This window comes from Monodelphis domestica, chromosome 7 (assembly GCF_027887165.1).
Source record: "Monodelphis domestica isolate mMonDom1 chromosome 7, mMonDom1.pri, whole genome shotgun sequence".
NCBI lineage: Eukaryota > Metazoa > Chordata > Mammalia > Didelphimorphia > Didelphidae > Monodelphis > Monodelphis domestica.
The window spans coordinates 100715152-100742678 of NC_077233.1; the positions used below are offsets into that span (position 1 = coordinate 100715152).

The 27527-nt window shown below is 36.4% G+C and overlaps 1 long non-coding RNA gene across 1 annotated transcript; it reads left to right on the plus strand.

Annotated features, from left to right (window-relative positions):
• The first annotated feature begins 749 nt into the window (after positions 1–749).
• Positions 750–27527, plus strand: LOC103099041 (uncharacterized). Its single transcript, XR_470506.3, has 3 exons — positions 750–948; positions 2221–2309; positions 26846–27527. It is a non-coding gene; the product is annotated as an uncharacterized LOC103099041 (long non-coding RNA).

The window sequence follows — 27527 nt, forward strand, 5'->3', positions numbered from 1 at the left end:
AACTGGTTTAAAAAAACTGATAGTTCTATTTCTTTTCTCAAATAAATTTTTATTGATATCTTTTTCTTTATATCACCAAAATTTCTGCCAAGATTACTCTTCCTCCTTCTCCCCCTCCCCAAAAGCCAACTTATATAATTAATAATATTTCTGAAGAAAAAATGAAAAAGAAAAGAAAAATGAATAAAACTAATCAATGCATTGGAAAAATGTAAAAGTATATGCAATATTTCAAATCCATAAACTTCCTACCTCAGGAAAGGGGTAGGTTAGGGTGGGGACTTCTCATATTTCTTCTTTGGAACCAAGCTCATATTGGTAATTTTGCAGCAATTACTTTTAATTTTGTTGTTGTTGTTCTTTCATTTTACATTACAGTCATTATGTATATTGTTTTCTTGATTCTGCTTAATTTATCAGTTCATGTAAATATTTTCATGCTTTTCTGTATTAACATCTATAATTTCTTATGAGTTAATATTTCATTACAAACATTTAATGCCATTTGCTTAGCTGTTTCCTAATTGATGGGTATCTGATTCTTTGGCATCACAAAGAAAATGCTGCTATAAATGTTTTGGTGTGTAGATATTTTCTTCTTATTGGCAGCTATATTTCATTATAATTTGTTTCCTTTGCAATTATACATATTTTATTTTATGCTTTTAAAAATTATTCTGAGAAGACATTCATTGACTTCACTAGATTGCCAAAATGGTTGTGTCGATGTCCTCTTTTTTTAGATGGAGTATTGAAGATGAAACAGTCTAACCAGGGATAGCAATCTTTCAAAGATTAATAGAGCCAGCAGAGGTCCATATGTCAAAATCCAGGTCAGATTTTTCAGTCAACTGTCTCTGGTCCACCGGCAGAGCCTTGGGAAGTGACCATGATCCAATCCGGGAGTACACTGATCTCTACAGCCAAACTGTTGAATCCTACATGCAAGTGAGTGATTTGTCCATTGGCTATGTCATAATTGGAGCGAACTTGGTGGAGCTAATCCTTTGTAGCAACTGATTTAAATTTGAGCTAATTCTTCTCAGGGATGGAGGTTAGATAGAAGTGAATGTGTTCTTGGTTTCAGGGTATGTATTTGTGGTTTGTACTTCTCTTCTTGTTCTATCTTCTCAGTACATATCCAGCCCTAAAAGCTAATTGATATTAATTGGTTAATTGAAATTGGGACTCTATTCATTAGTGACTGATATTTGGGAGAACACATCGTAATGGGAGCTCAAGCTGATAGAATAGAAAAGAACTCCCTTGTCCCTCAGAGTATGTATGCCCTTGAACCCTGAGAGAGAGAGAGAGAGAGAGAGAGAGAGAGAGAGAGAGAGAGAGAGAGAGAGAGAGAGAGAGAGAGAGAGAGATGTAGCTAGGACCTGACTCCTCAGTGTGAATATACATTTAGACAAGTCCTTCTAGAGCTTATAAAGGCTGCACAGTTGTTTCTATTCTTTTAAAAACAATGTTTTTATCTTATTTTTCTCAATTACATATAAAGGCACATTTTAACATCATAAATTTTGAGTTCCAAATCCCCTCTCTTCCCTCCCTGATCCTTGAGAATGCAAGCACTTTGATATAGATTATACATGTGCAGTCATGTCACAGATATTTCTGCATTAGCCATGTTGCAAAAGAGAACATAGCTAGAAAGAAAGAGAAAGAAAGAAAGGAAGAAAAAGAAAGAATGAAGGAAAGAAAGACAAGCAAGAGGGAGGAATGAAGGGAGGGAGGAAGGAAGGAAGGAAAAGAAGGAAGAAAGAAAGGAAAGAAAAAAACAAGAACAATAAAGTAAATAAAAGAATGCTTTGATTTATATTTAGACTCCATCAGTTATTTCTCTGGAGTGGGTAGCATTTTTCTTAACAAGCCCTTAAGAACTGTCTTGTATCATGACTACTTATATTCAACTATGAGCCCCTGAAAGTCTATAAAAATCCATGTTCCTGACTATCCACATTAAATAAGTTTAATCTTTTCCTAACAAAACATTGTTTATTTAGTGAGGTTTTTAATTACTAGGAATAATGTCTTGTAGTGAAACAAGACTAACCCTTAACAGATTTGGGTGTTTTCATCTTGGTACCAGTTTCTGATGGAATGATGAGGACTGTCAGATAACTGGTAGAAAAAAAATTGGGCAGTCTCATTAATAAATGAATTTGGAAGGATGTGGGAATAGAGTTTATTAATTGCCTTTTCTTCTCCCAGTTTCTGCAACAGATTGACGAAGGATATAACAAGATCTGGAAACTCCAAGTTCTCTAGTACTTATAATAATTAATGATGATACAATTACAGTGAGTTTCCCATTTTCCTTTCCTTTTCCCCATTTTATTAATGCCCAGGTGTGGAAGCAAAAACTTATTAAGTAACTTGGCCAAGATCATACAGGTGATAAAATTTAAAGTCAGGATTCAAATGCAGGTCCTCTTTCATGCCACATTCAGCACTTTTCCCACCCTGGCATACTACCTCAATTATGGTGTCTCTTCCTTCTCTTTCCTTTCTTGTTCTCTCATTGTGATGAGAAGTCTTTGCCTTCTTTAGTAGGATTTTATTTTATTTTATTTTTTTCCTCACTTAAAAAAAAAAACTTAAACTGCCTTTTCCACAAGGGTCATGGCCTGACCTTGATGACTTTTTCTCTATCTCAGTGACACGACTTTGGAACTTTTCATAATAGGTGAGTTTCTGGCATTGGGGATCCAGTCCCTCCTCTATGGCAGAATCTATGACATCCATTGTGTGCCAGTTTCCTGCTGCCTTATTGTCTCATATCAGTGGCTCCCAGATTCTCGTGGCAGGGTCCCTGACACATGTTACTAGAACTTCTTCTTGCCAACTCCTATTTTTATAACTCCATGAACATGCCTGTCCATCTGAACCTATATCAAAGGCCTGCTGATTTGGGCTTTTGCCATCCATCTTCCCATTTGGGTCTTTCATCTGAGGGCCCATTTGGACTAACACTGGGCTATTCGTGCCAAACTTCTGGTCCTGCACCTGGTTTACTGGCATTGTCTCTAAGTTTCTGCCTGGATTAAAACCCCAGGCCTTAGACTCTGTTTCTACTGGTACCCTGCCTGTCCTTTCCCCTGGGATTGATCTCCTTCTGGTCTCAAGTCCATTTTCTAGAGCCATGTCTTCATATACCCATAGCTAGAGTTACAAACTCCTTTATTCTAATTTTGCAGATATTTATGGATTCCTGGTTTTATTCTTCTGCCCATGCCTTAGTTCTCACTCTAAATGAGGGCATGGAACCCAACCTGGTTCCAAAGAAGAGGTATGAGAAGATTTCTCACCTTCCTCTTGGCAGAAGGAAGAGGTCCATGAGTGTGGTACATTGTTCATATTTTTGGGTATTATTTTGATGTATTGATCAGTTTTGTTGTTTTTTTTCATTTTTTCCTTAAAAATATCTCTTAGTTCATAACAAGTGGGACACAGAAAAGAATGTGTTTAAAGAGGAGAAGTGAGGGGAAGATCATGTTTAAAATGGGGGCTGAGGCTTGAGTGGATCATTACAGTAGGGAAATAGAAGGAATTGGATTGGGCTAGATGGCAAGGGTTGCTTCTTTAATTTTCTCTTCTTCATCATCTTTTCTTTCCTTTTTTCCTCTCTATTTTCTCTTTTCCCCCTTTTCCCCATCTCACTTCTTTTCCTTGCCTAAGCTTCCTCTGGTCTTTCTTCTCTTCTTTCTCCAGTCAACCTTTTCTTTGGGCATAATAGGACTCTGAATTTGGAGTCAGGAGATCTGTATTCAGTTCTCAGCTCTCTGACATTTACTGCTCTGCACCTTGGAGCAAATTACTTCCCCTCTTTTGGCCTCAAGTTTCTTTAAAAATTAAAAATGTACATTTACTTTTTTCATTTTAAAAATTTTATTTATTTTTTAAATGGATATAAGACTACTTGTATTGCTTCCCTCAGTGCATGTTGTTAGTATGAAATGAATAAATGTACATGAAAGCAGGTTGTTAATTGTAAACAACTGTAACTATGCAAAACATTTAATTCATAGTTTAAAAAATTATTATTGATGATCAATGAACAATTAATTATTAACAATATTAATAATCTCTTCTTTTTCTCCTCATCTGCATTTCTTCTTTTCCCCTTTGCATTTTATTTTCCCCCTTCTTTCAACATTCATTATTGTGGCCAATCATTTGTTTTTCTATCACCCCCTCTATATTCCTTCTCATAGTAAGACAATTGTCTATTTAATAGATTCTGACTATACTTAAAAAAATCTACATTATAACATTACGAGCTAGTATTTATATAATACTTCAAAGTTTGCAGTTACTTTACAAATTTTATCTCATTTGACCCTCACAACTCTGGGTGGTAGCTGTGAATATTATCCTCTCTTTCTAGTTGAGGAAACTGAGGCAGGCAGAAGTTAAATAACTTTCCTAGGGTCATCAACTAACCTCTGATTCTGGATTTGAGACCACGTCCTCCTAGCTCCTAGGGAAAGAAATAGTGAACTGTTATTTTTTCCAAGAAAATCCCAAAGGGGGTCAGGAATAGTTGGATTTGACTGAAAAATGACTGACCAATGAATTCTTGACTCTAATGCCCTATTCACTGATCCACTTAGTGTCCTGTGCCCCTCAATGAGGTCTATTTTCTCTGTTGTAAAATGGGAATAATAATACAAGTCACAATCTTACAAAACTGTTTGAGGATCAAATGAGATGATGTATGTAAAGTTCTATCAAATTTGAAAGGGTCTATCTATATTAGTGATTATAATTCTCTAGAGAGGTATTATTTCTGGTTCCTATTGTTAGTAGGAAGAAGCTATAGGTTTTTTGTAAACACTGTTGAGTCCTTTTAGTGCCATCAGGGACTTTAATGCAGGGCATCCTTGACAGTTTTAATTTGTTGTGACAACAGTGTTGAAGCAATTTCACTGGATTTTTCTGCGGTTAGACATGGACCTGTATAAATTATATTGTTATATACCCAGAAGCATATTGGTAAATGTTTAAACAACTCAGAAAAAATGTCAATAAGACATACTTTTAAATTTAATCTTCATTATATATCTTTTTTTTAACATTTTATTTGGTCATTTCCAAACATTATTCACTGGAAACAAAGATCATTTTCTTTTCCTCCCCTCCTCTCCCACCACCTTTCCCTCTCCCATAGCCGATGCACGATTCCACTGGTTACCACATGTATATCTTTTAAAAGAAATATCTTTTAATTTATTTTGTTAGCTATTTCTCAATTACATTTAACACTTCTTAAAATAATTAGTTATTCATTTCCATTCTTCCCTCACCCCTTCGGAAGGCAAACAATACGATGTTGATTATACAGAAGAAGTGATGCAAAACATATTTCCAAATTAGCCATGTTGCAAAACACAAAACCAAGACAATTAAAGAAAATAAAGAAATATACTTCAAACTCAGAGTTCATCACTGCTGTTTCTGTCATAGCATTTTTCATCATAGGTCCTTTGAAATTGCCTGGGATCACCGTATTAATCATGCTAGCTGAATCTTTCACATTTGCTCGTCACAATATTGCAGTTCCTGTATACATTGTTCTTCTGGTTCTGTTCACTTTACTTTGCATCAGTTTGTATGTCTTCTCAGGTTTTTCTGAAAACTGAATCTGTATAATTGATATTTTCTCCATCACTTTCTTAAGTCTTCAACCAAAGAATAAATCAAGCCCTGATTTGTAGTATTTGCTGACTTCGGAAGTGTACATGCTCTCATTGAGAATTTAACAACCAACACTCCAGAGCCAGTAGGAACTAGCCCCAGCAAACCCCTATGTATGCCTCATATTCAATTTGAAAATGATTTTAGAGAAGCTATGTGTTAAGTAGAGAAAGGAACAAAACTACAAAGCCAGGGTCCTGAATGGCAACAGGGGCAGGAAGCATTAGTTTTCAAAGAAGGTAAAGACTTGGTCCTACTTTTTTTTTCTTCTCATGGCTTCATATTTTTTTCTTTTCACTTTTTTATACTGTCAGAAATCCTCACTTATTAGAGAGTAGGGATTCATTTGGGGTGATTCTTTTAAAAATGCAAACATTTGAGAGGATTAAGGGTATATCATTAATTTATTCAGTTGATCAATTTCCAAGCATTTATGGGCTCTGAACTGTGTTAGGTGCTAGGTATACAAAGAGAGTCCCTACCTTCAGAGATAGTCCCTGACCTCAAAGATTTTACATTCCACTGTGAAAGATTACATGTATGTATATACTTTTTATTGTTTTAGTTGTGTGTGACTGTAACTGCATTTTGGAATTTTCTTTGCAGAGATATTGGAGTGGTTACCATTTCCTTCTCCAGCTCATTTAATAGATAAGGAAACTGAGGCAAACTTAAATGACTTGTTCAGGATCATACAGCTAGTAAATGTCAGATGCTAGGTGTGTGACCCTGGTTAAGTCACCCCATTACCTAGTCCTTACCACTCTTATGCTTAGCAGCCAGTTAAACAGTATTGATTCTAAGAAGGAAAAAAGCTTTTTTTTCCCCCCAAAAGAGTCTCATATAATCTCAACATATTCATGGAAGGCATCCAGTTGGAGGAGAGCTTTTAAAGCTGCCTTTTGCTTTACTAAATCAAATGCTTTTCTGTCATCAGCAAACAATCAGTATGTGCAGTTTCTTTCCCTTTGTGTCAATCATTTGACTAAATATTTGGTCTACTGAAGAATATAGCTAATGAGAAGAAAATATGCAGGAATTCACATTTTTATAGAGGCTACCTTTCCTTCATGTATGTCTCAAATACAAAGATTTTAATAGGAAAAAAAAGGGATATGTGTTGGTAGTTACTGATGTCTTTTCAATTACCTTTTTTATTTTATTTTATTTTTATTTTTTTATTGGGAAAGGCTTTTTTTACATTATTTTATTTGGTAATCAAAATTATTTATTTTACATTTTATGACTCTTTCCAAGTCTTGCTTAGTTTTAAAAATCTTTCCCTTCCCAAAGGTCTGACATGTATACTATTCTGTGTTCACCTAATTTACTTATAGTTTCCTTCTTTATGTTCAAGTCATTCACCCATTCTGTGTTTATCTTGGTGTAGGGTATGAGGTGTTGATCCAAACCTAATCTCTCCCATACTATAGACTGTCTTGCTGAGGTCACTTACCCCAAGTCTATTCCACTGATCCTCCTTTCTGTCTCTTAGCCAGTAACAAATTGTTTTGATGACCACTACTTTATAGTATAGTTTGAGATCTGGGACTGCAAGTCCTCCTTCCTTTGCATTTTTTTTTTCATGATTTCCCTGGATATCCTTGACCTTTTGTTCTTCCAAATGAACTTAGTTATGTTTTTTTTCTAATTCAGTAAAGAAGTTTTTGGTAGTTCAATGGGTATGGCACTAAATAAGTAAATTAATTTGGGTAGGATTGTCATTTTTATTATGTTAGCTCGTACCACCCATGAGCAATCAATGTTTTTCCAGTTGTTTAAATCTAGTTTTAACTATGTGGAGAGTGTTTTGTAGTTGTGTTCATATAGTTCCTGTGTTTGTCTTGGCAGGTAGATTCCTAAGTATTATATATTGTCTAGGGTGATTTTAAATGGTATTTCTCTTTCTAATTCTTGTTGCTGAAATGGGTTAGAGATATATAGAAATGCTGATGATTTATGTGGGTTTATTTTGTATCCTGCAACTTTGCTAAAGTTGCTGATTATTTTGAGTAACTTTTTGGTTGATTCTCTAGGATTCCTTAAGTAGACCATCATATCATCCACAAAGAGTGATAGCTTGGTCTCCTCATTGCCAATTTTAATATCTTCAATTTCTTTTTCTTCTCTAATTGCTACTGCTAATGTTTCTAGTACAATGTTAAATAATAGAGGTGATAATGGACATCCTTGTTTTACTCCTGATCTTATTGGGAAGGCTTCTAGTTTATCCCTATTGCAGATAATGTTTGATAATGGTTTTAGATATATACTGACTATTATTTTTAGGAAAGGCCCTTCTATTCCTATGCTTTCTAGTGTTTTCAATAGGAATGGGTGTTGTATTTTGTCAAAGGCTTTTTCTGCATATATTGAGATAATCATGTGATTTTTGTCAGTTTGCTTGTTAATGTGATCAATTATGTGGATGGTTTTCCTAATATTGAACCACCCTTGCATTCCTGGTATGAATCCTGCCTGGTCATAGTGAATAACCCTTCTGATCACTTGCTGGAGTCTTTCTGCTAGTATCCTATTTAAGATTTTAGCATCTATATTCATTAGGGAGATTGGTCTATAGTTTTCTTTCTCTGATTTTGACCTGCCTGACTTTGGGATCAGTACCATATTTGTGTCGTAAAATGAATTTGGTAGAACTCTTTCTTTGCTTATTCTGTCAAATAGTTTGTATAATATTGGGATTAACTGTTCTCTGAATATTTGATAGAATTCATTTGTGAATCTATCTGGACCTAGGTATTTTTTCTTAGGGAGTTCTTTGATGGCTTGTTCAATTTCTTTTTCTGATATGGGGTTATTTAGGTAATTTATTTCTTCCTCTGTTAATCTAGGCAATTTATATTTTTGTAAGTATTCATCCATATCACCTAGATTGGCATATTTGTTGCCATATAATTGGGCATAGTAGTTTTTAATGATTGCCTTAATTTCATCTTCATTAGAGGTGAGGTCTCCCTTTTCATCTTGGATACTGTCAATTTGATTTTTTTCTTTCCTTTTTTTTAATTAGACTGACTAGTACTTTGTCTATTTTATTTGTTTTTTTCAAAGTACCAGCTTCTAGTCTTATATATTAAATCAATAGTTCTTTGACTTTCAATTTTATTAATTTCTCCTTTGAGTTTTAAGTTCTCTAATTTAGTCTTCATCTGAGGATTTTTTAATTTGTTTGCTTTCTATTTTTTTAATTTGCATGCCCAATTCATTGACCTCTGCCCTTCTTAATTTGTTAATATATGAACTCAAGGATATAAATTTCCCCCTGAATACTGCTTTGACTGCATCCCATAGGTTTTGAAAGGATGTCTCATCATTGTAATTTTCTTCAATGAAGTTATTAATTGTTTCTACGATTTGTTGTTTAACCCGTTTTGGAGAGCCGTATTGTTTAATTTCCAATTAATTTTTGATTTACCTCTCCATGTTCCCTTACTAATTATTATTTTCATTGCATTGTGATCTGAGAAAGTTGTATTCATTATTTCTGCTCTTTTGCACTTGTTTGCAATGTTTTTATGCCCTAATACATGGTCAATTTTTGTGAATGTACCACGTGCTGCTGAAAAGAAGGTATATTCCTTTTTGTCCATATTTATTTTTCTCCACATGGCTACTAACTCTAATTTTTCTAAGATTTCATTCACTTCTCGTACCTCTTTCTTATTTATTTTTTGATTAGATTTATCTAGTTTGGATAGAGGAAGGTTCAGGTCTCCCACTAGTATAGTTTTTCTATCTATTTCATCCTTGACCTCCTCTAGTTTCTTCTTTAGAAATTTGGATGCTATGCCATTTGGTGCATACATGTTGAGTACTGATATTTCCTCATTGTCTATACTGCCTTTTATCAAGATGTAATTACCTTCCCTATCTCTTTTAACTAGATTTATTTTTACTTTGGCTTTGTCGGATATCATGATTGCGACTCCTGCCTTCTTTTTATCAGTTGATGCCCAATAGATTTGACTCCATCCTCTTACTTTCACCCTATGTGTATCTACTTTCCTCATGTGTGTTTCTTGTAGATAGCATATGGTAGGGTTTTGGATTCTAAACCACTCTGCTATTTGCTTGCGTTTTATGGGTGAGTTCATTCCATTCACATTCAGAGTTATTATTACTAGCTGTGTATTTCCCAGCATTTTGATTTCTACTCCTGGTCCTGCCTTTTCTTCTTTCACTATTTCCTTCCTTTTACTTCTACATCAATGTTTGTTTTTAATCAGTGCCCCTAGTTCCCACCCTTATTTTACTTCCTTTTCTACCCTCCTCCTTTCTTATCCTCTCCCTTATTTTCCCTTGTAGTCTTTCTAAAATTACTCCCTCACCCCCTGCCTCTCTTGTACTGCTTCCCTCCCCACCAGTCTGTTTGTTACCCTTCTACTCCCCTATAGGGCACAAATCTATTCTCTGCCCCAATGGATTGGATTTTTTCCCCTCTTTGGGTCAATTTCCAAGCATGTAAGAGTTGAGTATTTCCTATCTCTGATCTCTTTACCCTTCCAGTGTATTGATGTTCTCCCCCCTCCCACCACGAACTTCTTTGTGACATAGAAATTTACTCCCATTTGTTTCTTTTCCCATTTCTTTTAATATTAACCTATTTTTAGCTCAAGTTATATATATGTATGCATACACATGTGTATGTATTTATGCATGCATATATCTATATACCTATTTATGTCTTGTCCTTTCATCCTATACAGTTTTTTACTGTTCCCTCTTAAGTGTACTTCTTTTAGCTGCCCAGGTAATAACAACAGTTTTTAAGAGTTACCAATGACCTCTTTTCTTATAGGGATATTTATAATTTTAACTTATTGAGTCTCTTAAAAATTTTTTTTTGTGTGTGTTCTTTTGTTTTGTTTCTGTTTTTCCCCTCTTTTTAAATTACCTTTTGATGATTCTCTTGAGTTCTGTGTTTGGACATCAAATTCTTTGTTCAGGTCTGGTCTTTTCTTTACAAATTCTTGGAATTCTTCTATTTTGTTGAATGACCATACTTTCCCCTGTAAGAATATAGTCAGTTTTGCTGGGTAGTTGATTCTTGGTTGTAGACCTAGTTCCCTTGCTTTCCAGAATATTATATTCCATGCCTTTCGGTCCTTCAGTGTGGATGCCACCAGATCCTGCTTTATACTCACTGTGGTTCCGTGGTATCTGAATGACTTCTTCTTGGCAGCTTGTAATATCTTTTCTTTGGTCTGATAGTTCTTGAATTTGGCTATAACATTCCTCGGTTTTGTCAGTTTGGGATTAAGTACAGGAGGTGATTTGTGGATTCTTTCATCAATTACCTTTTTTTCTTAATGATGCTCCATAGTTTTTGCAATCTTTGATGTTTTTCTCCTTTCAGATATCTTGAGAAGTTATCCTTCCTTATCCTTAAAATCATACTAACTCCAGTACAGATTTCCCCTGCCAAAGATTCTTAGCTTAGTGTCTAGTTAGATTTCAGAGGACTTGCAAACTTTGACAGGAAAAAATTGCATCATTATTTTCACTGGGGCAGCTAGGTTGTACAGTGAATAGGCCCAGAGTCAGAAAGACTCATCTTTCAGAGTCCAAATTTAGCCTCAGACACTTTCCAGCTGTGTGACCCTGGTTTTTATACTCTTGATTTTATCCAGTTACTCTTCCTGATTTTGTCTCCCTTAGTAACATTCTCCCTCCCTTATCAAAAAAAGCATGGATTGAGATGTTCAAATATAAGTAATACACATCCATATTAATTGATGAGGCAAATTATTTTTTAAAGAAATAAGAAATTTATTCTTTTCATTTCTTATGCTTCTCTTAATTTTATCTTTACATGGTCATGGCATGATCTGTTTTAACTAGGTTTCATGCTAAAATTTCTGCAAACATGCTTTTCCTTTCTTCTCTTCTTAAGAGGTGAGACTGCTCATAATTTAATAAAATATTTTATTTAATTTGTTAAATATTTCCCAATCACATCAAAATTTTTAAGTATTCATTAAAAAACTTCAAGTTCCAAATTCTCTCCCTCCCCTCCCCACATATTCCAAACCCTTGAGAAGGAAAACTATATAATCTCATAATCTTCTACCATCCAAGAATATAATTCTTGGCTAACAATGTTGCTCTGTTCAAGAAAGCACTCAAGTGTTTACTTCCTGAGGCAATTTCTGGGCTCTATGGATTTCCTTGTTATAGTGATTCATCTACTGGTGGCGCGTATGGGATGTTCAGGGAGGATTAGCACCTCTGACGTGTGGGTTTGCTGAGCCTTTTTCAGGTTTGCTCATCCACCTTTGGTGTCCACCTCTCACCCAGCATTCACCTGTGGCACCATGTGTGATATTTAAATCACTTTTAAAGACTGATATAATATTAATTCATGGTCACCAAGGAATTTACTTATGAAATTCCTGAATGAAACACTCAAGTCAGAGTGGAGTTTTATGGTGGTTTAATTACAATGGGAGTAAGAAAGAAGGAGAAGGAAAGAAGGAAAAAGAGGGAAAAGGAAAAGGTTAACTCAACCTTCTGGCAGAGCCAGATAGAGTTTAGACTGTAAAAGTTAAAATTTGGGGGAAACTGAGGCAGGTAGAAATTAGTTTCTCTCTGTAAGGAGTATTATATTTTTAGAGGTTTATTGAAAATTAAAATATAAAGAAAATGCAAGTAAGAAAGGCACATGTCTAGGCTCAAAGAGCCTATTCACGACCACTCACATCTTGCTGCTAGGTGGAGAGCCGCGTGTGCTCTGGAGTGGAAGTAGGGAAGAGCTCCAGTAGCCTTTACAGGCAGGTTAAATAGAAATTCTTGTCCTTGATCAGGTGGAAATCTCAGTGAGATTAGAGGGCAATCTGGGAGTTAGCAAGGACTCCTGGGAATTGGAGTCCAGAGTTCAAGTCTCCATTTTTACAAGGCCCGAAGGCCAAGGTAGAAAGGAGAATCAGTCCCTTGACTCACGTGACTGATCTGAAGGAAAGCTTTCTGCGGGCCTCCTCCCTGATTGAGCTCCTAGAATGAACTGGCTCCTAGCCCTGTCCACAGGAAGTGAGCGAACCCCAGAGGCTGTTCTCTACCTCACTTCCTGTGCCTCACCAGTGCCAATGGTGGCTATAGCTTGGCTTAGGACAGCCCAGGTGGACAGTCAGTTATTTCTGATTTGCTATTGCCTAGCACATGCCCGTGTAGCATGGGTATGCACAATTTTGGGTGCTAGACCAAGCAAGATGGAGATTTAAAAATCACAATCCCCCCTGATAATGATTGGGGGACAGTCTCCCCAATTGATCAATTACCATAAGCATCCTGCACCCCCAAAAATTCTGACTGCAAGTGCATACAAAATTTCTACCCTCTAAGAGGAAAACTACAATAGTTGTAGATTAGGGGAAATAGGAGAGAGAGACAGCAAAACCAATGTTTTGCTGGGTGCATTGACAAAAGCCAATTAGGGGTCAGTCCCCTTTGGCAGAAGAGTGTACATTCAAAAAAATGTTCAATCAACTGCACCCCAAGGTTCATTCTGGATCTTCCTGTAGTGAAAGTGTTTAGATATCTTTCTGAAAACAGTTCATTCTCTGGATTCAATCAGTTAGCAAGCTTCTTCTCTTAAGATCTATCTCGAACAAAATTTAAATCTTGGATTTTATGAAAATTTAGTTATGGAGGTGTGTGAGTTAATTAAAAAGGAAAACAAAAACAAAAATGAAAACAAAAAAATTTAAAAAAAGAAAAAAGGGAAAAAATTAAGGGAAAAATATAAGGGAATATAATAATTCCCTTATATAATATAAAAATATAATATATATAATTCCCTTATATAATATAAATATAATATAAAAATAAGAATATAAAAAAATAAAAGAAAAAAACCCTTTATATATACATATATTTATATTAAAGAAGAATTCAAAATCAGTATCAAAATATCAAAAATCTATGTATACAAAATTTTGAGAAAGCAAGAATAAAATTTCTCACAGGCCCCTATATTAGGGTCCAGTTAAATAATTTATAATCCCACAAGTTTGTGGACAGAATGCAGCAAATTTCACATACCCATTTGCAGCCAAGGCTACAGGAAGTTGCCATACTATAGGAGAGAAAAAAGGACCAGATTCTTATTTTTATAGGGAAGTGTCATTCCCTCGTCTGATTTTACCTTCATTCTCAGGGATGGAGGGAGCCAGGATGGTAGCCAACTTTGGTACTTGCCTGTAGGTATTTTTACGAAGAGTGTGGATACAAGGAAGGCCTACATCTTAATGTATGGCAAGTGTCGCAACCCCGAGTCTCACACTAGGTTCAAGTCCTTATTATTGGCTTAGAAGTGCATCAATCCTACCTGAATTGGTCTTTGATTTTTAGACTTGTGAGCTCTTTTGGCATTATCCAGGTTATCTCTGTGCTCCTTTTTTGAGCCCATACCTAGAATCAGACACAAACATTAATCATAGTCCCACAACAATTATCAACAAATGGCAGGTTCCCATAGTCTAAAGCTGTTTGGGTATGTATTAATAATATAACAAGTATATATATATTTAAACTATTATTATTGTAGAATAAAGTTAATATTGATTATATGTACTTTGAGTACATAGAAAATAGAAAAGGGAAAAAATAAAATATTTTAATAAAAGAAAAATAATAATATAATAAGGAAAAGAGAAAAAGGAAAAAAGAAAAAAATAAATTCAGGAATTCAATGTGTTAAAAACAAAATAAAACAGTTCCACTTGTCAATGGATAGTTATCTCCAAAGCATATATAGGATATAGTCAATCAATCTCAATAGAAGATACTCTCTTTACATGTGAGCAGTGAATCCAAGAGTCCTTTTCTCCAACCTTTATAGATGTTGGAGTAGTCAACAATATTTGGAATGGTCCTTCCCAGGAAGGCTGGGTTGTTCCTGTACGCTGGAAGTTCTTTATATTCATGTTGTCTCCTGGGTTCAGGTCATGAAGTGAGAAGTCTAGTGGTCCGGAATGTACTGCAGCTCCAGATTCATGTAGCTCATGCAGTTTGCACTGCAATTCCTGTATATAGGAAGCAATAGTAGTATCTGCCCCTAATAGCGATGTATAAGCCAGGGAGAAAGGCTTAGCCTGTATAGGCGGATGTCCAAAAAGCATCTCAAATGGTGAGATGTGTAAATCTCCTCTAGGCCTGCTTCTAAGATAGAGTAGGGCCAGAGGGAGAAATTCAGGCCATTTTAAATGGGTCTCAGTGCATAATTTTCCAATCATAGTTTTAAGTTCTTTATTCATCCTTTCAACTTGGCATGAACTCTGGGGATGATATGGAACATGGAATTTTGGAGTTATCCCCAAGCAAGAATATATCTGGTTTAGAACAGAATCAGTAAAATGACTCCCCCTATCAGAATCAATATGTGCTGGCAGGCCAAAGCGAGAAATAATTTCTTTTAAAAGCACCTTAGCAACAAAATCTGCTGTGGCTCGGGCTGTAGGAAATGCTTCTGGCCATCTGGTCAGTTGGTCTACTATGACCAGACAAAATTTATATTGTCCGGTCTTTGCCATTGTTATGAAATCTATCTGCAGGTGCTCAAAAGGTGTGTAAGCCAGAGGACGCCCACCAAAGGCTTTGCCACGAAAGGCATTTTGGTTATATGCCTGGCAGGTAGAGCAGGCTGAACACACTTTAGAGGCTATGGTAGTTATACCAGGGGCTATCCATACTCTCTTAACAGAGTCTACGATGCCCTGGGTACCAAAGTGACCATTTTTATGAACAGATTGGCAAATTTGGTGATAGAAACTTCTAGGGAGCAGGGGTTTTCCTTCAGGTGACACCCAAACTCCATTGATCTGTTTTGCTTTGAATTTTTGTTTCCATTTTTCCACTTCCTTTTCATTATAGGAAAGTAATAAATTTAAGTCATCAGTGGTTGTAATGTCAAAAGTAATTCAGGCCCTTCTATGGCTGCTAGCTTTGCAGCAGCATCTGCTCAGTCATTTCCCCTAGAGACAGGGTCAGTGCCACCTGTATGGGCAGAGCAATGAATTACAGCTAGGGCTTCAGGCAGTTTAAGAGCAGAAAGAACTTCATTAATAATTTCTGCATAAGCTATGGATTTTCCAGCTGAGGTTAAAAATCCTCTCTGGAGCCATAGCATTCCGACTGAGTGACAAATGCCAAAAGCATATCTAGAATCCGTATAAATTGTGGCCTTTTTACCCTTGGAAATTATACAGGCATGTTTCAGAGCTATGAGTTCTGCCCCTTGAGTACTAATGTTAGAGGGGAGTGAAGCTCACCACTCAGTGGCAAATTCTGTGACTACAGCAGCTCCAGTGTAACGTATGCCATCCCTCATAAAAGAGGAACCATCGGTAAATAAGATCAGGTCTGAGTTTTTTAAGGGAGTGTCCAAGAGATCATCCTGAGGCTTTTCTCCTATGGACACTAGTGTTTCACAGCTGTGTAATGGTTCTCCTGAAGTAGGTAAATCTGGAAGCAAGGTGGCAGAGTTAAGTGTTGAACAGCACTTCAAGGTAATGTTTTCATTGTTTAACAAGGTTATTTCATACCTTGTAATTCGCTGATCAGAAAATGCCTGTGTTCTATGTCTTAGCAACAATGCTTCTACCTCATGTGGGCACATAGTTGTTAATGGGCATCCCAATACTAGATCAACAGTTTTTGTCACTAGTAAGGCTGTAGCAGCTACCCCTCTAAGACATTGTGGTGCTCCTGATGCTATTGGGTCCAGCTGGGCTGAATAATAAACAACTAGGCACTGAGAAGGTCCCAAAGTCTGAGTTAAAACACCTGAAGCTACTCCTCTTTGCTTATGTACACACAAAATAAATGGCTTGTAATCCGGGATGCCTAGACCAGGGGCAGACAGGATAGCCTTTTTTAGCTCTGATAGGGCTGACAAGCATTCAGGCTATAATTTGAGGGGTTCAGGAATCGAATCCTTTGTTAGTGCTATAAGGAGTTTAGTAATTTCTCCATAGCAAGGAATCCATTGTCTGCAAAACCCTGTTGCTCCCAGAATTGCCCTTAATTGTTTTTTAGTGGTAGGAGCACTCAATTTTTGAATATTCTCAATTTGCTTGGGAGAAATAGAAGGGCTACAGCTGTCAGAATGAACCCCAAGTATTCTACTTTGGGGAGACACCACTGAACTTTATCCTTCGAGATCTTATGCCCTCTTTTGTGAAATTCCAAAAGAAGTTGTTTACTATCTTCCTGACATGCTTCTGCATCTATGGATGCCAAGAACAGATCATCTACATATTTTATTAATTTGCTATTTTTAAATTTTATATTATCCGTATCTTGGCTCAAAATTTGTGCAAATAAGCTTGAGCTCTCTACATAACCCTGTGGTAGTCTGGACCAGGAGAATTGGGAGCTATTCCAGGTGAAGGCAAAAATATGCCTGGAGTTCTCATATATGGGTATGGAAAGGAAGGTTGAGCACAAGTCCACTACTGTAAAGTATGCAGCTGTGCTAGGAATAGAGGAAATAACAGTATTGATGTTGGAAACTACAGAGTGCCTCTTTATAATGTGATTGTTCATAGCCCTATAAGAATCTATAGAGGTATTTGCTATCGGGCCCCCTTTTTGGTTTTTTAATGGGCAGGATGGGTGTGTTGTATTTAAATTTACAAGGGAAAATTATTCCCTGTTCAATTAATGAGTTTATTATTGGGGTAATTCCCTCTATTGCCTCCTTGGAGAGAGGTTACTGAGGAATGCAAGGAGGTAGGCTGGATTTAGTTTTTATTTGCACAGGAACAACTGATTTAAGTAAGCCTACATCAGTAGAAGATGTGGCCCAAAGAGACTCCGGTATATCTGTAGGTATTTCAAAGGTAGGATGCTCTTTTGCCTCCTGGCTCCCTGAGAGAAGTACAGGGAGTAAATTTAAGGATTCCTCGGGCACTTCTAAGGAGAGAGAGCCACCTGGGGTGCACATTATTGTGGCTTGTAATTTGCATAGTAGATCTCTCCCCAGTAAGTTTGTGGGAGATCCAGTCATTAAAAGAAAAGAATGTTCAACAGTTAGGGGTCCCACGCGTACCATGTGAGGAGAAAGTTTTGGGACCTTTAATGGTTTTCCTGATACACCTACTACATTTAGGGAGCCAATAGAATCACACTTTCCATCTGGTTTGCTTACTAAAACTGACCTAGATGCTCCAGTGTCCAAAAGACAGTCATAGTATGAATTTCCTACCTTTAAAATGACATGAGATTCCTTACTGTTTGGGGGGATATGTATAGGGATTATTGGCATTAAAATATCAGGGTCTGGAAAATCAAAGGTTTCATTCTTTGATTCCAAGGCCCTCACCCCTCCTTCACACCTTCATAAAGGTGCTTGGGCAGTTTTTTGGGACCTTCCACGCTGTTGGGGGTGTTTACCCTGAGTGTAGTGTGGTTGAGCTCCATTTCTTATATATTGTTGTTGGGCATTATGTTGGGTATTATCATTTTCTGCATTTGGAGCACTGTCATTATTTTGATTGGCATTGTGGTTCCTATAGTTATTATTCCTAAAGCTGTTATTATTTCTTTTTTCCCGTAGCCAGCTCCTACAGACCATCATTGCATGGCCTCTCTTCCCACAGAAAAGGCATATTAAAGATTTATCTGTGTATTCCTGCAAAGGGGCCATGGTCTCTCCCTTATTTTTCAATTGTTCTAGTATCATCCTTTCAATTTCTTTTTTTAAGTCTGCCACTGATGTATTGTGTGTCTCAGGTTTTTTTTGTATGACTCTTATACACATAGGTTGCTACTTTCCTCAGTTCTTCGAGGTCCATAGAGTCCCAGTTGGGACAGCTAGTTTCAAAGTAGTTTTTTACTACTGAACAACAATTCTTAACGAATTGTCTGTGTATATATTTAATGTCCTTTTCTCTGGTCAAATCAAGGTCCATATATGTATTTCCTATGTCAATAAGTCTGTCCATAAAGTGGACAATTTCCTATTGGGACAGTTCAAATTTTTCCTATGTTTCAGGTCTATCAGAGCAATCTCTCATGGCTCTTAATAATGCTTCTCTGGCCATGGCTCGTTTTGTGTGATCTTGTGCAACACTGGGGTTCCAGTGTGGATCTACAGTTAGCTAATGGTGACTCTAGCTTGGCTTAGTACAGCCCAAGTGGGCAGTCAGTTATTTCTAATTTGCCATTGCCTAGCACATGCCCGTGTAGCATGGGTGTGTACAATTTTGGGTGCTAGACCAAGCAAGATGAAGATTTAAACATCACACATGTAGTTGTAGCATCTGCAGTATGTAGTATATTCAGTATACCCCAGTAAAACCATCTGTATAACTGGGCTGAACCACGTTGAGACTGAACCACCAGGCATTGAACCCTTCAGTATTACAGGAATGTCTACTCCAAGTTTATGAAGACTTCCCCATTGGTAGACTGGTAGATAAGAACAATTTGTTTCAAGGATATTGAAGGTGGGCCATTGCCATTCATCTTGACTTTTGTCCTACTACTACTGGAATAAGATGACTCAGGAAGGGAAAGTGAGGCTTATGACTGTGCAACTCTGCCTCCCTTAAATCCAACTCACAGGCAACTCAAGACGTCACCCCAGGATGTCATTGGTCTTATTTGGAAATGAAGGGCAAATGTCACTAACAAGGATTCATCTATTTGATTTCAACATCTGTAGGAAATACTAAAAGTCTTTTACTATCTTTTTCTTATTTTCCCCCCTTTTCAGCTTTAACAAATACTGAATTTAACAAAAATTGAATAGGTTGGGTTGTAACTGTGAATCGTATCCTCTCACCTTTGTGCTTTCTTCCCTAATGTAAGACCAAAGCACTTCAGTGCAAAGGAGAGGGATTTTGGAAAGTTCTGTGATCTTGAAAGCTAATCTGGGACCACAATAGACCCTAACTGGCAAAAACAAAGCTTTCCCATGAGGAGTCAAAGCCATTTGTAGAAATCTTTCCTTCTCTATTCCCTCTTGGTTTCTACTTCCTTTCTCTCCACTAAAAACATAAAAGCCTCTTCTCTCCCTTGTTGGAAACCACTCCCACTGAACAACTTTGAAGTTACAAGTGGTTATTAATTAACACCAGATTTTAATGCAGTTCTTGAGGATTTAAATAACGACTTTGCCTGAGTGCTGGGAATGAATCATGATCATATTAGTCCCGGATTCTCGGAGCTTAGAATCCATTTCCAACCAATTTTAAAGGGCTGTTACACTCTTCAATAACAAGTTGCTTTTATCTTTCAAATCAGGCACAGAATATTTAATAGCTATCAGAAAAGGCAATGTCAAGTGATTTTGAGGAATTTTTTTCATTTCATAGTTTTTACATCTTTTCAGCACCCTGAAAATAACCACCAAATATTTTCCAATTAATTTGTTTTCATGTGGTAAATGGTCCTAGAAATGTGCTTTTACTGTTTGGAGGCATTTCAAAATGATTAAGTAGACCATATTGTCAGGTTTCTCTGACCTCTACCTGCTGAAATCCCTTGACCTCACAAGTGTAAGAGAATAGAGAAGGACTCAGAAGCTGGTGCCAAGGATGTAACTATATCTGATTTTGTGATACAAAATTAGCATCATCCAGCTGTTGGAGTGTTCCTAGGGCCAGGACAGCAGGTAAATGGTTCCTTCTCCTGAGCCAGGGATTATCATTAATGAGCTGCTTCAGTTCCTGCTTTATAGAACATTTTCTACCTTTTCTTTTGATTAGGTTTCCTCCTTGTGATCCTCCAAGAAAGAATTATGCTGATAGTCCCTTCTAGTATTTCCATTCTTTTTAAACTCCATCTGTCTGCCAAAAGGGGTAAATGGCCAGATTTTGAACCTCCTTATGGATAGGGGTGGAGATTTACTTCAGATAGAGACTTGAACTTAAAGACTCTAATAATAGATAATAATATCAACAGTAGTTAGCATTTATAGAGAGCTGCCTTTTATGTGTTAGGCAGTTAGGCGGCATGGTGGATAGAGTGCTGGACGTGGAGATATAAAGATCTGAGTTTAAATCCTGTCTCAGACACTTACTAGCTGTGTGGCCTTGGTAAATTTACTTAAATTTCTGTGTACCTCAGTTTCCTTGTCTCTAATATGGGAATAATAATAGCATTTAATTCCCAGGGTTGTTTTAAGGATAAAATTAGACAATTTTATAAAGGTCTTAGCATAATGCTTATGGTGGAGCAGATGTAGATTAACTCCTGTCTTTCTGGATTATCTTGATTCAAGACTCTAGCTATTAGAGTAGCATCATGGGAGAGCATTGAAGACCTGTCCCTGTATTCCAGGATCATAGAAGGTACATTGGCCTAATTCCAACTAAGACATGAGATCCATTGAAGTACAAGTATTTTCCCTATGAAGTCCATATGGTCAACTGTTTAAACGACCATATCTGAGTGACCTTTTGTTGACTAGCTCAGAGGGATGGTTTCTTGTCATATAATTCCCCCTCAAGAGTCTGCCTTCAGCCATTATGATTCCCTCAATGACAACCTTCATTCAGAATGTCATGCCCCTCCTAAACATTTACCTATGAGCAAATAATTCCCTGAAACTCTAGAATGGTTCATGACTAATGGCGATTGAGTCTGACCTGGCCTCTATCCCTAGGGGCACAATCTCTTTAATTCAACCAGCAAAGAATGCCTTCCTCTTATTCCTGGGACTTGGCATACCTCAGGTCTTCTTGTCCCCTGCATTGGTAGTACCAGTGTGAAAGGGAATTCTTTGTTCTCTTTTCTGAGTTTACACTTGTAAAAGAGAATTCTTTATTTCCTTTGTCTATTCTGAGTTAACACTTGGCTAAACAATAACTTAAGTACACCTACTTAGTACCTCACTAGATCGTGAAGACAGGATCAACTCTCCTTTGTCCACTTTTGGATTGAACCAACAAAAGCTTGGACTAGGTGGAAGAGTTTGTAAGTCATTTACTACAATGGGTGACAACTCCAGAAACTTGTGAATCCTATGGTCAGAGTTGACACCTTCAGAGATCTTTGATAAGAATTCACCCCTCCAGAAGGTGAGAACTGGTTCCCAAAAACACTGCCCCTGGGCAGTGTTAGCAACATAAATGCCATGAATCCTTCAACTTGAGTCAGTCTTGTGGAGATAGTCTCCCGACTGGAGAGAGTCTTAAAGGGAGCTTTGCTGGAGACTATGGCTTGGATCTTGGACTTGGAGCTCGGCTTCAACATGGACTAAAGAGGAAAGGCTATTGTTACCTACCTACATAGTTTGAATTCTTGCTTTTTGTCACACATATAACCAGCAAATCTCAACTATTTTAGAGCTATATTTTTGCTAGCAGAAAAACAAAGTACTTTGTGGGGTGAGTGAAAGACTGACTCCTTTCCTAGTATCTGGAGAGACTAACTTCCATCTTGGAGGAGGCCTCGTGGTTACTCACTTCTGGCCATCCTGGTTGAGAGCTAATTAATCTCTGCCTGGATTAAGATAGGATAGATAATCTCTCTAACCCCCTCACATTTTTCTTCTTTATTGTTTCTTCTCTCTCTCTCTCTCTCTCTCTATATATATATATATATATATGTATATATATGTTAATAAATTTCTGATGGAAGATAAATAAATATTGGTGACCACATAATTTCATAAAATTATCATCCAACCATTAAATTTAACCCTTTTACCAGATATGATGAACCCATTAGGAATATACCTTGTTAGAAGACTATAGTCTCTGACAAACTTCTCCTTGTCCAGCCTTAAGTCCTCTTTGTATTCTTTTAAGCACTTTCCTCACTGGGTCTCATGCTAAATTTACTGCTGAATTAGAGTCTACACACTGGAAGCACAGACCATGCATATGTCTTAGGGAACTATAATCTCTTGCTAACTCCTAACTCTGTGGGATCCTGTGTAATACTGATGGCTTCCTGTAGTCTTTCCAGGTCTTGGCCCTTCCCCCTTCTTGTCCTCTAGGTGTCAAAACATAGGATCATAGATTTAGAGATGGCAGTGACCTCAGAGGTCATATCATCTAACCTTCATTTTGCATATGATTTCCCCTGCCTACAGGTTCACATAAATAGTAAGTAGCAGATTTAGGATAAGAAATCAGAACTTCTTAATTGGACCCATTAAGGTTGTGAGGTATCCAGGAAGAGGACATACTGCCTAATGTCTTTTTAGGTTATTGCTCAATTCCTTTCAAAAAAACCTCCATCAGCATAGCCTCTTTTTCAGACCTAAATTTTTCTCTTTTATACAAATTAACCCTGACCTGGATCTCAGCATTATGATCATCATTCTGAAGGGAATACTCCAAAATAACTAGGATCTCTATGTTAAATAGCTGATAGTTTCCAAATAGGGGTCTCTTCTCCAAGTATCTAATCCAAAGTGACTCCCTCCAATTTGTCCATGTTAAAGGCCCTCTTGTCAATCTTGTTAAGAAGGTCTATAAGCTGGTTTAGAAACCAGCTCAGAATACCCTATGATGGGTAAAACTTCTTTCTTTGTCACAATACACTGGGACCCCTTTTTCTTAGATGCTAACTCTGGCACAAGGGACGTGTTGATACAATAGAAAATTTGCAAGTAGCTCTTGGAATCCCCTTCTCTCATGTACAACAGTTCTAGATTCAAGGTGTTCTTTGAATCTATGTCCATTCAAAACTTTGGCTTTAGGTCCTCTCCCATATATTAACTTCTCTAGGTAGCCAAAGGACACAATTAATTCAAAGCAATGACATTTCATGAAAAAACCTAGCAAGACCATTCAATAAAGAATTGCCTCCCTGTGAACTCTCATTACACACTCTCAGTGAATGGAATGGACATACAGAGGATTTACATATGAAGAACTCAGATGAGTAACTTGCACCAATGGTGTTGTAGGATCACCAGTGTTTTCAGTTGATGTAAAAATGTTGGGTCTAATTGGACCTTCTCTCTGCTGGGTAATGCATCTTGCTATCTTTGTTGGTCATGTTATTCTGCTGATTTTCAGTGGTCACCTGGTGATTTTTAACATGTTACTCTGGTGACTGCTAGGTATTTAATTTCTACTGGTTGTTACTACTAATTTGTGGTGCATCTTTTCAGGACCACTCAGGCCATCTCAGAGGGTATAGTGGCTAGAACATCTTCTTGATTAGGGCATTTTGATATTCTTTAGTTATAGCCATTACTCCCACTTAAAAATATCCAGACAGAGTAAGCTGTTTCTTTTCAACCCCTAAATCTAGGTAGAGATCAAAGTTCTATTTTATAGGTAACTATTTTTTAGGGTTAGTACCCAAATCTTCTATGGTTTAGCATGCAAATGAATCTGAGCCAGAACAAAGATAAACTAAAAAGGAAAGGCTATTGTTCCCTACCCACATAGTTTGAATTCTTGCTTTTGTCATATATATAACCAGCAAATCCTAACTATTTTAGAGCTATATTTTTGCTAGCAGAAAAATAAAAAAAATAGAGAACAAAACTCACAGTCTTCAGGATTCCAATAGGCACAAGTTATTTTTAGTGTTTTGTGTATGTGATCTTGTGATCTACTACATAGTAATATTAGCCTAGTACCTAGAAATTCAGCATGGAGTTATATTTGATTACTTAGTTAAAAATCCAAAAGACCTTAAGTTAGCAACATAAGAACAAATTTCTTATTAAATACATTTTTTTATCATTGTTTGTTAGGGTTGGTGTCTGAAAGCATATGAAATATTTAGCAATATCTATGATACTCTTTTTTAGGAGAATTCTGTATAAAACAACAATTAATGTAGTAATTTGTTTACATAACAATTAGGTTCAAATCTGGATGTTGATGTAAAAGGGACTGATGCTTTTTCTCTTTGCCTCTGACTTAGTTAAGTGTATCCTGTTTTATATAATAGATGTGGCCCTGAAAAGTCTAGCAGGGATACATACCTTCCTTCCAAATCTGAAATTCTGTGAAAATCTGGGAATAGTTTGGTGGCTCATTGGATTGAGAGCCAGGCCTAGAGATGAGAGATCCTTGGTTTAAATCTGGACTCAGATATTTCTTAGCTGTGTGACCCTGCACAAGTCACTTAACACTCACTGCCTAGTGCTTACTGTACATAACACAATATTGATTCCAAGACAGAATGTAAGGGTTTTTAAAAAAGAAGTTCTATGAAAATCCTTCTGTAAGGTGAAGAATCATTTGACATTTTCCTTTTTATGGTGGAACCAGGTTTTAATATATCAGTTTTGCTTAAATTGGGGGTTGTACTTTTATGTTTCCTCCCTTAACCAACTCATTTATACTGAAATTCTTTTTCCATTACATAAAGTCAGTTTTTAGGACATAATTTTCTTATATCTTCCCTAATAAATTTTTATTTTCTTTGCTACTATGAATTCTTTTTGACACTTTTCTTAGCTAAATAAACTAGTCAAACAGTGTTCTCCTGAATAAATAATGGTGACAGTACTATTTATTGCTTCCATGGATAATAGCTTTCAGTTAAAGAGTTTTAAAGTCACATAACAACAATTAACAAAGAAGTAAACATACCTGTGCCTGGGAGAGGATTTTGTTCCCAGCTGTTGACAAAGACCCACAGCTAAGTAAAAAATATTCCAGAATGTAATTGTTAGTAACATGCAGAGGTCATGATGTGTTTAAATCTATAAGCATGCCTCATTATCATAGCATTGTGGCTTACATTGAAAAACTGCTTTGGAAAGACAGATAGATATAGACATAGAGGTATCTTGGATTAGAAAACATTTCTACAAAATTCTGTATAAAGCAACAATTAATATAGTAATTCATTTACATAACAATTAGGTTCAAAGCAATTCCACAAATATTTATTCAGCTTTGATAATGTGGAGCTATAACTAGAGTGGGATGCTTAGGACTCTGCCACAGGGTATTGAATTTAGAGGATGCTGATAGAATTTTCAGTGCAATACAGAAACAATAAGACATTTCTTAGCAAAAGTAGTTAAAGTAGGAAGCTAACAGATGGAACTGAGATGAGCTCTTCCTCTGCTCTCACCATCAATGGTAGCATCCTCACAGGGGTTTCATGCTGGTTTTTCAGGCTCTCTGTTATTCCACATTTCTCTACTTTCAATTGAAGCTCTATTTCATACCAGTTGTCCTGATTATGGTATTTGCCTCAAGTATAAAATTCCTAGCTATAGTTCTGCCATTATGTACAAGGCACAATGGAACTGGGAAGATGAGTTGACTTGGAAAATTTGGGGAGAGAAAGTGTGCTTGGTTCCAGGGCAGCCTTTCTTAGGAGCATTCTGGAAGCTCTTCATAGTTAGAATTGTATCCAATAGTAATTCACTCTTGGTTAGAATGGAAAGCAATAGAACCTAGATTGTGAAGAGACCTTAAAAATTAGTTGATACATATAATTTTCCATGTGAATAAATTGAGGCTGTCTTAGACCCCAATTATTTTTTCTCCTTCAAATATATTATTTATTTTAACCACTCTTTTTCTTTATTTTAAAAAAATTGAATTCCATATCCTCTCTATCCTTTCCCTATCACTGAGAGGCAAGCAATGATATCAATTACACATATAAATCAATCAATATTATATCAATTACATATGTAAAAATCATGCGAAAATTATTTTCAAATTACCCATGTTGTCCCTCAAAGCAAGAAAAATAAAATGAAAAAAATTTACTTCAATTCACATTCAGAGTTCATTAGTTTTTTCTCTGAAGATGATCAGCTTTTTTCATCATGAGCTCCTGGGAATTGTTTTGGATCATTGTACTGATCAGTGTAGTTAAATTTTTCACAGTTGATGATTATTACAATATTGATGTTACTGTGTACCATGATCTAGTTCTTCTTACTTCACTCTGCATCAATTCATATAGATCTTCCCAGGTTTACTGAAACCATTCTGAGAGCAAGTCTTTACTAAGTGATTTGACTAAGCCTAGTTAATGATGTAAGCCAAGATCTCAAGGCTGTTTAGTGAATCTAAATTGGACCCCCCCCAATTAGTGCTGTCCACGTTAAATCAAACAATTCTGCCTTTCCCCACCTTAAACAACTCTAGATCACAACATAATCTATCTAAATATGATAAGTTCAACCTTTTTTCTGAATAGAGAAATAATTTCAGTCCATTTTTTTTTCTAGACTGGGAGAATGGCTAGAGCCTGAGACCAGAAGTAAAATGGTAATGAAAGCAGAACCATGGATTTTTTGTCATTGGCCTTGTGCCTGTTATTAGTGGGACTAGTGGCAAAGGTAAGATGGCATAATGCTCCATAGACAGAGTTCAAAGGGGCTAAAAGCTTTCATTTTGGAGATGAGAAAAACATGCCTAAATTTAGATGTTGTGACTTGTCCAAGAAACAAATTCCCTAAAACTAAGAATGAACCAAATAGAAACTAATGTCTCCAAAACAATATAAGAAGCAGTAAAACAACATCAAAAGATTGAAAAAAAGAGAAGAAAATATAAGGTATCTCTTGGTATAAAACAACTGAGCTGAAAAACATTAAAAAGCTACAAGGTTGAAAGGGAAGCTCAAGACACAAACTCAGAAAAAGACACTGGCTTGAAAATATCTAAAAGCAAAGCCATAAAGAAAAAATGAAGATTTAACACAAATTCAAGAATTTTCAGAAAAGCTGAAAGAAGAGTTTTTTTAAAAAGAGCTTCCTTCTTCCAAAAGATTCTAAAAACCAAAGAAGAGGGGTAGAGGAAAAATTGAGAAAAGAAATAAGAGCCATGAAAGAAAATTATGAAAAGAGAATTAATAGCTTGGTAAAAGAGCATGAAAAACTGAAGAAAATAACTTCTTAAAAATATGAA